The following is a 16,442-nucleotide window of genomic DNA, read 5'->3' on the forward strand; positions in this document are numbered from 1 at the left end:
ACAAGTTGTTCATGCTGGTGTTGAAGACAGTGCTGTGAAGAAATAAAGTGCTTCCAAAGTTAAAACTGTCATCCTTTTTACACATCATGCCGTCAGGGCTCATCTTCCACACGCTCGGTTACACTGGGACGGATCTGACACCGAATCGCACCCCGACACGGCCTGAAACCGTTTGGCGGATCTGGCCCGGTGTCCAAACGCACATCGGGCCAAAACAGGTACTGCTCCGCGAAAACAGATCTTCTACAGGGCTAACGGGTCTGGCACCAATCTGGCAAATGGGTCTGAAACGCATCTGGAATGCGGGAGACTCCGGCACAATGGAGCTGGGCCAGAGCCGAGCCGCTTCTGCACAAGATCTGTTTCGCGGAGCCGTACCAGTTTTGGCCCGATGTGCGTTTGGACACTGGGCCAGATCCGCCAAACGGTTTCGGGCCGTGTCAGGGTGTGATTCTGTTCCAGATCCGGCCCAATATCTCTTTTTGCTATTTGGGACGGAGCTGGGCCAGAGCCGGGCCGCTTCTGTACAAGATCTGTTTCGCGGAGCCGTACCAGTTTTGGCCCGATGTGCGTTTGGACACTGGGCCAGATCCGCCAAACGGTTTCGGGCCGTGTCAGGGTGTGATTCTGTTCCAGATCCGGCCCAATATCTCTTTTTGCTATTTGGGACGGAGCTGGGCCAGAGCCGGGCCGCTTCTGTACAAGATCTGTTTCGCGGAGCCGTACCAGTTTTGGCCCGATGTGCGTTTGGACACTGGGCCAGATCCGCCAAACAGTTTCGGGCCAACTCGGTCAGCGATTCTGTTCCAGATCCGGCCCAGTGTCTCTTTGCTATCTGGGTATACATATGTACATGCACAGTTTAGGATTTATGCTTAGGACTGGGAATCGTTAAGAATTTAACGATTCCGATTCCATTATCGATATTGCTTATCGATCCAATTCCTTATCGATTCTCTTTTCAATTCTCATTGGGTGAGGGAATAAAAGAGTACAAATGGGTGTGTTTGCATTGACTGTCTTTTATATTTCCATCTGCACAGAAAATATAACATATACAGTATGTACAAATAATAATAACAGATTACGCCGGGCCCGGTTGGGGGGTGGCGTGCAGTGAAAGTGAAACTAAAGACGCTTCACTAATTCCTTTATTGCCGCATTTCTACTACGTGGAATCGTTTCAACTCGGCTCGGCTTGTCTCCCATTGTTGTGCACCTCATTTCTTTTCCCCTACCTTCGGAAACTTGTATTTGAGGAGTTACAACGTTTGTTGCCCACACCGGAACCAGAACTGGTCCGGTGTTCACTCTGCCGCTACATTCACAAGCGCCACTAGGTAGCGTATCAAACACGTGACATTCCTGTAAATGATTCACATGCTGTGGACAAATGTTTGAGGATATTGAAGGGATTCCACCCTTTTGAAGACATGGAAGCTTTGACAGTGTTCCAAGTAAGTGGACCTGGTGTCGTCTGTTTAGTCCGTTTCTGCCTCAATGCCATGTTGACTACGTTCTGACCAAAACAATGCAGCATATGTGTGACGTCATCACGCATGCACAATGAAGGCAGAATTGATGAGCAGAATCGTTAGGCAGGCAGACAAACGATTCCAAGGAATCGAGCTACTTGGAACCGGTTCTCAAAAAAGAACCGGTTCTCGATTCCCATCCCTATTTATGCTAGGAGGTGATTGTTTTTCATGCTAGCTTACTCAGTTTCTAAACTAATGTTGACATGTACAATAACAGCCTGCAAAATGTTTTCTGTATCAAGATTTTGCGTCTTATTTTCAGACAAATTTAAAAAAATGCTATATTTATATTTTATTTGCCCCCAACCATCTTTCATATGCCACTCCACAGCAGCCACAGGGTGTACACTAGCTACACTAGCTAGCATTAGCATAGAAACAGCGTTAGCTAACATCAATAAACAGCTTCCAGTACAACACAGACTTCAATAATAATAATAACTAGCGCGTTGACCAGTGGTTCCCCACGGGTTTTAGATCTTGGACTTCATTATTGTCAATACTGACGGTGGGATGGGAAAAAGGGGTTGGGGTGCTAAAATTCACATCCCGACCCTGAGGGGCAGTATTACGGTCCCCCAGCATGAATATTGTGTATTCACGCACACTGTACCGCATTTGTCCAGCACTCACCTCCAAAGCGTTCATGTGATTCTGGGCATAGCAACATGATTGTAAGGCTAGTGTATTCCAAAATTACTAATATCTCCCAAAATATTGGTCCTATCAACTTGCCGTTTTTGCTAGTCGGTTCCTTGACTTGACTTACATAAGTATGCCAATCTGCAGCAGTCAGCTCTTTCTGGATTTTGTGTGATGCCCAAGACACACGCACATAAACACACACACAAACAGAGTCCACTTCCCTTTTATAACATAAAGATAATAATCATCATCATCATCAGGGATTGGATTTCTATGGCGCTTTTCAAGGCACTCAAAGCACTTTACACTCTTGATCCCTTATTCATTCACTCTCACATTAACATACTGGTGATGAATAGTCTCTTTATTGTCATTCAGAAACACACAGAAACTAGTGTACATTCAGAATGAAATTTCAGGACATACTCACCATCAGACACAAATGGTAGAACTTAAAAAAATAAATAAATAAATAAAAGGTATCTAAAAATATAGTGCAAATTCCAATATATATTAAAAAAAAAAACTGTACCGTTGGTTATGAAAAAATTATTTATTTCAGAGCAGTATAGCAGCAAACCAGAGTACCATGGTGTACAGGTGATATTGCACTGGCCTGATAATAGGTTATTTGGTGGAAAAACATTCAGAGTGCATTGTGTGGATGTGGGGAAAAGAAGGGGGAGTCACTGTAGGTTCATTAGGTTTATGGTTTGGGGGATCAGATTGCTGCAATATCTGGCTATCCTGGTCCTGATGTTGCATAAATGTCCCACATTGTACCCACAAAAGTTCAATATATTGTATTTGTGCAGAGAACATTGTATTTCTGCTTCATGTTCTGCATGTTCATCATGTTTGTTGCCTTATGTAGCCTCTATTTTAATGGTTCATTGATCCTCTTTGTTGATACGTCATCACCCCATGCCTGATAAATGAGCTCCTCCATTCAGAAATATCTACATTTATTATCACTCTTGTACAACTTTTGTTAATTTAGACAAAATATGTTTGTCTAATACATATGAATGTTTATATGTTTACACTTTATTTTTGCACTGTGGGTGGGAAGTACCACTCCAATTTCATTGTTTGCTTTTTTGCACAATGACAATAAAGGCTATTCTATTCTATTCTATTCTAAAAAAGTTCAAACTATAATCTTAATATTAATGTACCCACGGGCCTCTGAGATATATTTTTTGCCATATTTCAGTGGTGCATTATTCTAACATCAGTGTTCAGTTGTTGTTTTTGAGTATTAATGTATCCAGTTAGTTTAAAAATGGACTCAGCTGACATCAACACAAAACCAGATCCAAGCTCAATATGGATTCCAAAACAAAGCTCTCAAATAAGCTCTAATCTTTTATACTGAACCTTTAATGTGTTCATAAAGTAGCTCGCTTGGTGATAGTGAATGTTGGGTGTTGAGAGACCAGAAATTCCTTCAGCAACAAGCACCCAAGGACATGAAGAGAATATCAATAGTCTATGGTCAGACTGTTCCACGGATCACAGGTCAAATCCCGTTTGTTCCTCCCTCATTCAGATGCATATGAACCCTGCGAGTTCCTTTCTCAGACTTGGCCCTGGTTCATTCTTCTTTTGAGGGTCCGGTTTTCTGCCGCTCTCGCCCCGCAGCTTATTTTCTGCGAGGGTGTCCACTGAATAACAAAGAGCTGCTCACGCTTCTTTTTTCTTTAGACCACTTCTCCCTTTTGGCAATAAAAAAATTCTGAGAAAAAAAAGAGATGTGCTCAGCATGGCAACGCCAGGGAACATAATGTCTTTGAGTCTATTAATAGTAGTTATTCTTGATGTTCTGCTTGGAGGATAGAGTTTATTTCTTTGAGATTTCTTTGAGTTTTTAATGACTAAACAGCAGCTGTGAGAAAAAAATGAGAAAGGGACTTTGTCTATATTTGCTGTGCATACTTGTCCGGCATACAATATGGTGCAGTGTTTAACATAGCATGAACTAGCAGAGGATTTACTGCAGTGGAAAGATGGCAAATTTCCAGGTTTCACAAAGAGGGTGCAGACGGATTAAGGACAGTGCAGCAGTTATCCATCCATGAACATCCCAACGTATATTAATATTGGTAACATGATTGTAAAAATCTAAATGTAGATCAGATGCACTAATTCTTACGAGTGTAGGATTTTTCTTCTCTGTGAAATGCTGCAGTTTTCATTCTGCGTATACTTTTTAATCCATTTGATCAGTGCTGAAATCTCATTTAAAAATCTAGTTTAAATACAAATTAGGATTATGTGAAGCCTTACGTAATGTAATCCCTGAAAAGAAGCCAGCTGAAATCAGATCTGTGTCCTCGCTGAGTTCACTGAGGTTCATTTAACCCACTGTGGAAATCTCAGATAGCTTCAAACTACCTAAACCAGTGGTTCCCAACCTTTTTTAGCCTTATGACATCACAAATTTCTGGTGACCCCAGACATTCAAAACAGAAACTTTTTTTTTTTTTTTTTTTTTTGCTAAAATTAATTTGTTTTTGATCATGTAATAGTTTGCTATACTATGTTGCAAAAAAAAATGTTAATTTTAGACGACATTTAGTCTATATAATGTGTATTATTATGGACGGAGGCAGAAAAGCCAGGTGTAGATTACTGCACAAAGTGTGAATTTTGTTTTCCTTGGTCAGGATATGTACAGTCAGTCCAGCTTGGATTTACAAGGCTGACAATTAATACTGAACAAACAAGAACTCAAACTATGAATTATGAAAGAGCTGCAGCATCTGAAACCGACCACAATGAACACATGAAAGATAAACAGAACCACAATGCTTGATGATGATGATGATGATGATGATGATGATGATGAAATTCTTTATTCAGTCATCACATAATAATACAGCCAGTGTCAACAACAACACTACAAACATTACAAACATTACCAACAGGTTAATGACTGAAAAGGCACAGGGAGAAGCAGACGGGGAGTAACTTTAATTTGGCTTTATACATTATTTGCATTATTTTAGAGTAAACCAAATCATTAAATTTCATAAAATGGGATTTCATAATCAGTTTCAGCTTCACAGTTTGTCATGTCTTTTATGGATTGTGATTGTCTCTCTCAACTCACTACATATTTTTTTATTAGTAAGTTGTTGTTTTTTTTGTTTTGTGGTTTTTCTTTAATCAATTACTAGAAATTTCAGGCGACCCCATGTGAGGGGTTGAAAAACACTGGATGAAACATTAGTCAAGAAACACATGCATACTTACATAAAGGACACAACATCCCAGCTATCAGCCAACATACACTAACCAGAAATATGAAGGCTATACCTTTGGGTATTTAACCTCCACATGTAATGACTTTTTTCCTGATGTTAAACCACAAAAGAAAACAAACGTTTCCAGTTTTACATTGAGCAGATCATTCTTATCATTCTTCCTCAGGGCCTTTGGGATGTCAGTATGAACCTGTTACATAAGTCCAAAGTTTTACTGCATGGCCTGTGTTATCAGACCCAGTAATGATTACATGTCATGGATTGTGTTTCAGAGTCAGAATGTCGGCAAATCCTGAACGACTACAGCAATTAAGCAACACAGATTTGCACTTTATCATCATTTGTGTCTGTGATTCAGCCCACTCAGATTACGTAATGAACTGTCCCCAATCCAGTTGCACATAATGAATCATCTGGACTCGCTCTGTGTATTTTTGGGCCCCGCACAGCTAGAGGAGGTCAGAGTATTTTGCTGCAGCGCTATGATTCCCCCCTTTGAATGTTTTTCATGCCACTCATCCATCACAATCCCAGCCTTGAGCTCAAATGTCTCTGCATCTTTGTGTTTTGGGAACTGCCTTTGAGCATGTGTGACTGCAGTCTGACCTTTTCCACAAAAGACACAGAGTGTACAATGCATTGCTTCATGTTTGTATATCACGATATAAATATTTAAGCTCACAATCATACAGAGAGTGCACAGACGAACATAAACCCTATGGGGAAATCATTGCACTGAATGTTATTCAATACTAAAACTATTCAGCAACCTTCCCACTTTATGAGCGGAAAACTGCAGTTCAGCATTTAAATTTATTTACTGGGTTTTGTTTAACCCATAAAGACCTAGTGTTACTTCTGTGGTAGTTCCCAAAAGGACTTTTCTCTCTATTTAACCTTTCTTAAGTGATTTATCACCATTTATTGTAATAATATCTTCTGCATTTTGCATTTTTCAGTGTAAATCATGTATTTTCCTATATTTAACTTACTCATGTAGATATTCATAAAAGCTGAGAGTAAATTTGAATTATTAGATCAAAAATAGAGAAAACTGAAGAAAAAGTAACTTTTTCAGCTAATATGTCATTAACTGAACATTAACCCTTTCATGTATTAATTGTAAGAACCTTAGCCAAAATTTTTTTCTTCTGTGTTTTTATTCCTCCTTAGGCATGGAAAAAAAACAATACGATCAAGCTTTTTTTTCCTAAGGAGTTCCAAAAATATCCATGCATTTAATTTTTGAAGTAAAGAAACATTTTAAAACCCAATATCAGAAAGTGATTTGAAAACAATGAAATAAAAACATTTTTAATGCTGCTAATCTGATGTCTTCTGACATTTTAATATATTCTAATGATAGTAGTTACTCACTTCATGGAGATAATGTGCAAAAAAAAAAAACACCTTCTTGTCTAACAAATAACAAATGATTTACACTAAAAAATGTTACGGCAGATCAGGCTTATCAAGAACAGCAAAGTTACAGTAATGGTATGAATGTCAGAGTATGAGTAAGTGTCCACTGCGTTGGCTAATATGGAATTAAAACAACAAAACCCATGAATATACAAGAGAACAGCTGGAGAATAACTGTCCGCTGTAGTGACCTATGCATGAAAGGGTTAAAACACCCATTTGTAACCACTGTCATTGATCCAACTCCATGGGTTTTACTGGTAAATCAATGTTGTAGAAGATGACGGTGTTTCTATGGTAACTACGGAGCCTTTGAATGTCCAAATGGGTCATATCTGATGACCATGAAAAGATGACAAACTGCATTTTACCTCAGTTATTTACATGTATTGATAGGATTAGTGGATCAACAGGTATTAAACAGTTTATATCAGTAGATGGTTTTGGATATTTGGATCTTGCTGCTTTAATTTTCAGAGATTCCATGCTGTTACCAGTGAGTAGCAAAGCCCCTACAGCACTAATATTTACTAATTTATTGAATGATAGTGTCAAATCCAGTTTTATAATTCTTTAAGCTCTCCTCATTAATACCACGGAGCCATTTCCAAGATCTGACTGCTAATTTTACTGACTTTAATTGCTCTTGTTTTCAACAGTTTTTACTTTTCACTTTTTACTACTATATCTGTTGTATTGTATATTTAGCACTGTATATTTGTGGCAGTTTTAGCAGTTGTTATTACCATGTCCTATTTCATATTTTTTACTACTATATGCTTCATTTTCTGTCTGTTTTTACTTTATACACCTAGATACTATTGAAAATGAGACTTTAACCAAAACGTGTTTTTGGAGGGTTTAAGTGAAATAAATAAATGAATAAATGAAATTGCACACACAGTTAATACTCTGTTATATGATAAGCTTGAATTAATATTGAATTATTGTACAGTAACACACAAAATTAGCTGTATCCAGACACGACTATTTCCCTTTATTTTATACACTGCACAGCATATAAAATGTATGTCTGTCCTTGTCAAGACATGCCCATATCGCAAGACTTTAGTCATGCCAAAAGTAAAAAAAAAGTGTTTAGACATCAAGAGCGTTTTCACCAACCAGGCCAAGTGTTGATAATAATAAATATAACAACATTACTGAACTAATTAGTGGGTGTCGTGGTGGTGCGGTTGTGCAGTTTTGGGTTCTCTCCAGGAACACCAGGTTCCTCCCACCATCCACAAACATGAACGAAGAGGTTAACTGGTCAGTCTAAATCACTCATAGGTGTGAAGATAAACGTGAATGTTGGTTTATCTGGAACGATGAACTAGGCTCCAGCATCCTCGTGACCATCTCCAGGATTAAGCAGTTGGGAAAATGAATCAATGAATAAATGAACTAACTAGTCAGAGGGCAGCATTAACTGGTTTCTGTCTGACTGTTACACCCACAATGTAGGAAACAACAGTGTAAGTATGTGTCTGATCTGTACTGTCTGACATTTAGCTTTTTGCAAATCCACTGCAATGTTCCAATATGTTGTAAATATGTGTACAGTCTGTATAGTTCTTCTTACTATTATTATTTTATATTGTTGTTATGCTTTATTTTGTTTTTTGCACTATTTTTATGCATGCACACTTTTTCTTCTCTTCACTTTATTCTGTTGTTGCCTTGACCGTTGAATTTCCCTATTGTTGGATCAACAAAGTCTAATCTAATATAATCTAATCTAATGTCATTTATTGCTGTATAAATCAAGTTGAAAGGAAAGCGATATGATTAATGAACTTGACCTTTGCCTTTTGGTCACCAAAATACTTTTAGTTCATCCTTGAATCCAAGTGAAAATTTGTGCCAAAGCTAAAGAAATATCATATTCATAGGAATAGACAGACATGAGGTCATATGAGCTGTACTTTGTTGACCTTTGGCAACTAAAATGTGATTGGCTTGACTTCGCATCCATGTGAACATTTGTGTAAAATTTGGCGTCATTCTTTCGAACAGTTCTTGAGCTCAGTGGGGGTGCTAGCTTGAATGGCACCCTGTGCGAAACATCCCTTTGTTGCCCTCCCCCATGCAAATTTATTTTCGGGAGGTGACGTCTTCCACATACAGGTCCATCATGGTACTTTTACAATAACGTACTACATCCCCCCTCCCCCATTTTTTGACAGGAGGTTGATGCTGCCATTGGTGGGGCTTTGTTCAAAGGTTGAGAAACACTATATTACACAATAGAAAACCATTTCACAAAAGAATTTTTTTGTTTTTTTATTTTGGGGCACATTGCCACCCCACCCCCACAGCAATGCCCCCCTGTGTGGCTGCACATAATGCACATACCAGAACCCACCACTGCCTGAGTTATTGTGTTTTCAAAGTAGCAAGGGCACAAAACTGAGATACATCTAAAAAAAAAAAAAAAAAAAAAAATGAAATCTTCATCTTTATTAGTTTCATAAGACCCTATTCATGCAGAAGTAGTTAAAAATGAATGAGGCCATATGTTGTGTATGTATTTTATTTGGGGTTGATCATTGTGTCCACCCTGATACTGAAAACAAACCTACGTCCTTTCATAATGCCATCCTCAACAATAACCTCACTGTTTCCAGGCCATGCAAAACTATCCACACCAACAGATAATAATTTGTTTAGTCAGATCAGACACCATCATTTTAATACCCTCTGATGAATAAGGGCCAGTGTGAACCAGTTTATGTCTACACTTCAGTGTCATTCATCAGAAGCTGGCTGCTATAGAGAACCCAGTTTACTCTGACCATTATCTCATCAACACCTGCAACAACATCACATCTGTTTTTCATGAACAAGCTGTAAAATATATATGTACAAGGGAAGGAGATACTCTGCAGCCATCCAACAACACCAGGACAACCTTTAAATGACCTTAAGGCTCATTTCTCCAGAGAAAAAGAAAAGTGGTGGGAAAAATAGCCTCGGTCTTATTACCGAGGGAGGTGGTGTGGCCGAGTAAAACACAACAGTATGTTTGAGTTGACAGCTCAGTGATGAAAGACTCTGTCATCTGGAGTATAACACTACCACTGTTTAAAAAAAAAAAAAAAAAAAAAAAAAAAGGGCTGCAATTAGAAGGTACAGATTGGTATCAGGAAGTTGCTGCACAGTTGAAAAAGCTTGTGTAAGTAACATGTTACGAATAATTTCCCTGTACAAATGCAGTACTTACAGTTGGGTTTATAGAAGCATTTTAAAACTGGTGGGAAAACATTACTTTCACATAAAAACCCCCGTGTATCCCATCTACTAGACCTGTGTTATTACTGCAAAGAGCTGTACAAGCAAATAAACAGCTTCACTACCAGGTATGATCAACAGCAGACCCGATATTTTAAGATGGGAGGGGTGTATTTGATGAGTTAATTATAGCCCCGCTTTGTTAAGATTCAGTAGATGGGTCATTTTTCCATCCAGATGACCACCAGAGTCTGGCAACAACCTTTTGTGTGCCCAAAGAGACTCTAACATTGTTTTACAAACCAAAATATTTTGCTGAGTTACTTGTTTATCCCACAGTATGACAATAACAATGTCAGTTCTTTAAATATGAGTATCTGATTACAGTCTTTTTTGACCTTAACCCTATAACGCCAAACGTATCATATTTGATACATGAGTTTTGAAGCCTTCTCCATGATCAGTGTGATATTTATTTTCTAGAAAAACCTGATGTATACAATTAGATACATACAATACACTGGGAGGAATTCATTCACCAGAGGCCTTTCCAGTGACACTACGAGATTGTCATTAATGAGGAAGGAGGCAGAACTTTGCCAATTTCGAAAAGGAATTACCAATTTGTCAGACATGTTTGTGTTATATTATGTTTCTGTTTGTTCAAAAATGATAATATTTGAGCATTGAGACCCGATGTATCAAATACGTACGGTGGCCAACAAGGGCCAAACACATTGCAACGACCCAATGCGTCTCAGTTACAGAAAACAGCTGCAAGTACAGAAACGATGCAAATTCACAAACTCAAACACAAGTCTAAACGACGTGCAAAAAGAGGAACATGGTGCAAATGAAACAATGCACCGCAAGACACAAAAACAAATGCATCATCATCAAATGCTCTGCAAATAGAGAAACAATGCAAAGCACAAAACGATTCAAACCAAGAAAACATCTGCAAATGAAAAACTCTGCATAACCTGTCACTACAACAGAAGTGCCCCAAACCTGTAGGGGGCGCTGTCAGCAGAACAGCTCAATGCAGAGACACAGGATGGAGAGAGAGAGACGGAGAACAGCTGACAGACAGTGTTTCAAACTACAGTGGGAACAAACTGAAGTTAGTGCAGTCATGTGACTTCTATTTGATTCTATTTGACACTAGTTTGTTGTCTGTAAACGCTGGCTGATGCAGGTTTGGAGCATTTCTGTTGTAGCGACTGGTATTGCAGCGTTTTTCATTTGCAGATGTTTTCTTGGTTTGCATTGTTTCTTTATTTGCAGAGCATTTGATGATTATGCATTTATTTTTATTTCTTGTGGCTCTTTTTATTTTATTTGCACCATGTTCCTCTTTTTGTACCTCCTTTAGACTTGTGTTTGAGTTTGTGAATTTGCATCGTTTCTGTACTTGCAGCTGTTCTCTCTTAACTGAGATGCACTGGGCCATTGCAATGTGTCTGGCCCTTGTTGGCCACCGTAAATATGATACAAAAATGAAACTCATACATTGAAATTGATATTTGAAAAAAAATTTTTTTGGTTATTCAGAAGGACCAGTAAAGGTTCCAGTTTCAAAGAACTGGAATTTTCTGTTAATGATTTAATGGTTCAGGCTTTACAGGGGTTAAATATCTTTGGATTCCTTTTGCTGATTAAAAAATAAATAAATAAAGGTTGGAGAATCACAGAAAAGAACATGAAGATAATGAAATGTCACACACAGCATTGGGAAAATTTGGGACCTTGTGTACTATGTACCTAAGAATAGAATGGATGCATTCGCAAATCTTAAGAACCAGTACTTTATTCACAATAGAACACAGAAATCATTGGTTTAAAACGAGAAAATGTCACATTTGATGGCACCAACACATCTCCATAAAGTTGTGACAGGTCCATGTTTACCAGTGTGCAGACCAATCCATGGTCTGGGAACTGATGAGGCTGATTGTTGAAGATTTGGAAGAGGAATATTATCCTATTCATATTTTGTACAGGATTCTAGCTGCTCAACATTTGTGTGTTTTAGTCGACTTCTTCATTCCATGATGTCTTCATTTGGTGAAAGGTGTGGACTACAGGCAGGCCAGTTCAGTACCCAGACTCTTCTATGATGCATATTTAATCCACATTTGTGCACGTGTTCACAGGCAATGATTTCTTAGCACATACAGTGGTTTCTGCGACAGAATCAGGTCCAGTTTTAATGCAGTGCTGCCTGAGGGTCTGTAGCTCATGGGCATCCAATACTGATTCTCAGCCTTGTCTTTTGCTCATCAAGGATTCTCCAGATTCATTCCAGGATGACAAGATGTTCAAAGTCTTTGTGATTTTATGTTGAGTGACATTATTCTAACATTTCTCCACAATACCACAGGTTTGTTTTGGGTTTTTTTTTTGTTTGTTTTTTTTTGGAGATTGATGAAACTCATGTTGCTGACCTGTTGCTAATGCAAAATGTTCCTTTAGCTATTTATTTATTTATTTATTTATTTATTTATCTCTTACTGTTCCAGCCATTTGTTGCTCCAGCCCCAAATTATTGAAGACATGTAGCTGCCATCATGATCAAATTGAAAATGGTTCATTTTTTCGCTTTAAACATTTGATAGGTGTTCTATATTCTATTATGAAGAAAATAGGGATTTCTGAAATTTGCAAATCATTTCACGCTGTTTTTATTTACATTTTACACCCAACTGTCCCTACTTTTTTGGAATTGGTGTTGTGTTTTTTTCTCGAACATATTTATTTCTTTTCAGTATTTCAGATTTTTGTCAGTCCTGACAATCATAGATATAATGTGACACATCAAATCTGCCATTTATTTGTAACTGGCTCATCATTTAACCCATTTATACTTTAAAAACTCTACGTTACACACATCCGCAGCACATACACTTGGCAGAAAGTAAATGGAAATCTTGGAGAGGTCATCAGTGAATCACTGGCATCAAGTGATAGAGTAAATTTACTGTGGTACCAGCTGCTGGGGGATGGGGGGGGGGGGGGGTATATTACTGATGATCCCTTAGAACTGGTAGTTGCACCCGATATTGTATATTTACAGCAATAAGAGGAAGCTGACACCGCAATAGCAGGTTATAATTTAACAGCAATCGAACATTATGTCTGCAGTAAAAGTAAATAGTCTTGATAAAGTTGGATTTCTTGCTGAGATTTATTACACTCACTGGTGTATGAGTGATATAAGCAGAGTGCCTCTCCCAGGCCCAGTATTTGGCAAAGGTAAAGCCTGGGACAGCAGGCAGAATAAATGTGTCATGGGGCGAGGGTGTATAAAGATAGCACAGACTGAGTTACTTGTGAAAGGGCACAAGATAATTAGTCTTCCCACTGTAAAGACATCATAAAACAATCAGATTTCATTCACAATACTTTACCGCTGACATAAAGTAGTAAATATGACAGTGGCAGTAATTTAAAAACCTGTTAAATAAACACCACAATCAGATAGTTACTTAAGTAAAGTTGTAGAATTCCAGTCTTTTTAGTCATTTTGCAACAACAAAAAGAAAATGCACCTTTTTTAAAGCATTTTAAAAGCTGTTGCTGACCTACTTAGTGCAAACATGAATGGCAATGAAAGCCAGAAGGAAAGAAAGCTAGTTAGTCTAATAATGTGACTTCACTGTTTATATACAGTTATATATGCTGTACATTTCATCACCCATACACTGTCTCTGTTTAGTTGTTTATAAGCGCAGAGGTGAATGTACAGGGTGGGGAAGCAAAATTTACAATATTTTGAGGCAAGGATTGAAAGACAGTGTATGACCAATTAGTTTATTGAAAGTCATGAGAATTTATTTGCCACAAGAAAATTGACATAATAGAAAATGTTTTTATTCTATGTGTCCTCCTTCTTTCTCAATAACTGCCTTCACACGCTTCCTGAAACTTGCGCAAGTGTTCCTCAAATATTCGGGTGACAACTTCTCCCATTCTTCTTTAATAGTATCTTTAAGAAAGTCGACATTGCTGTGTGATGTTCTATTGGTAGCATGTTCTAAAACGCTCCAAACAGCAGAATCCAGAGGGTTTAGATCTGGGCTAGAAGGCGGCCATAAACATGATTCCCAAAAATTGCTAAAGTTGGATTTGTTGCTGTTGTCAACAAGTGTTTTGGTGTTCTTGTGTAAGATTTTAACTTCAAATCATATTTTACTGCATTTCTAACGGTCTTGTTGTCTACCTCAAGTTCAATTGCCATTTTTCTCATGGATTTGGTTGGATCCTTTAGGATTTTGGATTTGAGAGCTTTAATAAAAGCTTTGGTACGTTTTTTGTTGCTTCCTCCACTTCCAGACTTTCTCGTAATAGTTTTGCTCATAGTCATTCTCTTCTTTCCATTATAAACAGTCTTTATGGACACTCCAACTATTTTTGAAATTTCCTTTGGTGTGACGAGTGCATTCAGCAAATCACACACTCTTTGACGTTTGCTTTCCTGATTACTCATATGGGCAAAAGTTTCTGAAAAGGTATGGATAATAGTGTTAGGTATGATTATGACATCAATATATGTTTGGTTTCAAAACAATTGACGTAGTGCCTGCTGAGAAAAAACAACTAAATGTTCATTGTAAATTTTGCTTCCCCTCCCTGTATAGGCCAGTGTTTTTCAACCTTGGGGTCGGGACCCCACGTGGGGTCGCCTGGAATTCATATGGGGTCACCTGAAATTTCTAGTAATTGATTAAAAAAAAAAAAAAAAGTAAATAAATTACTGATAAAAAATACTTTTTAATGATTCAATATATATTTCATATTAATTAAAACACCATACATTTTTCCTAATAAAAATCAAGCTCAAATAAAATGCAGGATGAAACATCTGAAAGTGCAAATCTTGATTGACCCGATCACGTAACTGCATGCATTACTACACTTCAACCTGATGGTCAAAACTGGACCAAACAGAAAATGGAAATATTTCTTCACCCGCCTGGCCCCGCTAAGACATCTCCAAGAGAAAAATGTCTCTGTTTTCAATGTCTTGGGTCGCCAGAAATTTGTGATGTTAAAATGGGGTCACGAGTAAAAAAAGGTTGGAAACCACTGATATAGGCTAATGCCCCTGCGATCACACTATGTCAGTTTGTTTTTTGATTATTTGTTTGTTTGTTTTGATGATACCTGTGTCATCATTATTTGTATTTTTATTTATTTATTTATTTATTTTTTATTTATAGCGAACAAGTAATGTTCTAATGTTGGCTGTTTTATGTCTTGTTTTTGTCACCTGCTTAGGGACTGCAGATGAAAAGTAGTTATTTTTACTAATTCTGGCATATTTACATGGGTGTATTTTTTATACAGCAATGTTCATAAGTGTGCATGGTCCCTATAAAATAAACCAATAAAATAAAATAAATAAAATATATTATTACAAAGGTTCATAAATAGTATTCTAGATTTGTTTATGTCAGAGGACATAAAAAGTGGCCTGCTTATTAGTAATGTCATGAAATACTGATAATAGTCGCTTTTCCATTGGACATCTGCGCAAAACTTTAGCAATATTTACTAAATGTCGAAAAAACAGAAGTGCGCAATGTCGGTTTTTCCATTAAATCACAAATGCGATGACTTGTTTGTTTATTATCACGACATGGCATGAGAAGTCATTCCATAATCATGGCGACGAATGTAAATATGGTGCTGATTTACAGATATACTCATTATTCTTATATATTACCCCTCGAACTCGTGCTAAATTAAAAAATGATCGGGTTTCCTGGTGTGTCCACACATACTGCGACATGTTTCTTCTTCTTCTTCGCTTGTTGTAATGTACGTCAACATCTGATTTTTTAATTGACCTGACTCTAGTTACGAAACATGTCTTTCCATTGCAGTTTTGCATGATACACCATTTGCGCTACGCCCGAAAAACCACTTCTCAAAAACTTCTAATCGAAAAATTAGACTTTGGGCGAAATTGTCGTTTTTCCATTACGTAAATTTTTATGCACAAGTTATATTTGCGCAATTTGAGGGTCAATGGAAAAGCGACTAGTGTCATAGTACGTTCAGTGACGCTCCACTGAATAATATTTCATCCAGTTGTTCTGAAATTTGTGCTGTTAGATAATATTCTTAGACTTGCTGTTATATTAACTACAAAGCAGCCACTAAAACAGGCCACTGTTTCCTCAAAGGATCTCATGAAATACAGTATTGAGTCCTTGAGACAGTGCTATAAATAGCATCAACGCCTGTTTCCTTGGGCTTTAATGGATGTCTGTTCACCTTCAAAGGAGAGAATAACCTAAATTCACCGCAGTGCCACGCTGTTTTGAAT

Source organism: Sphaeramia orbicularis, chromosome 20, assembly GCF_902148855.1.
Source record: "Sphaeramia orbicularis chromosome 20, fSphaOr1.1, whole genome shotgun sequence".
NCBI classification, from domain to species: domain Eukaryota; kingdom Metazoa; phylum Chordata; class Actinopteri; order Kurtiformes; family Apogonidae; genus Sphaeramia; species Sphaeramia orbicularis.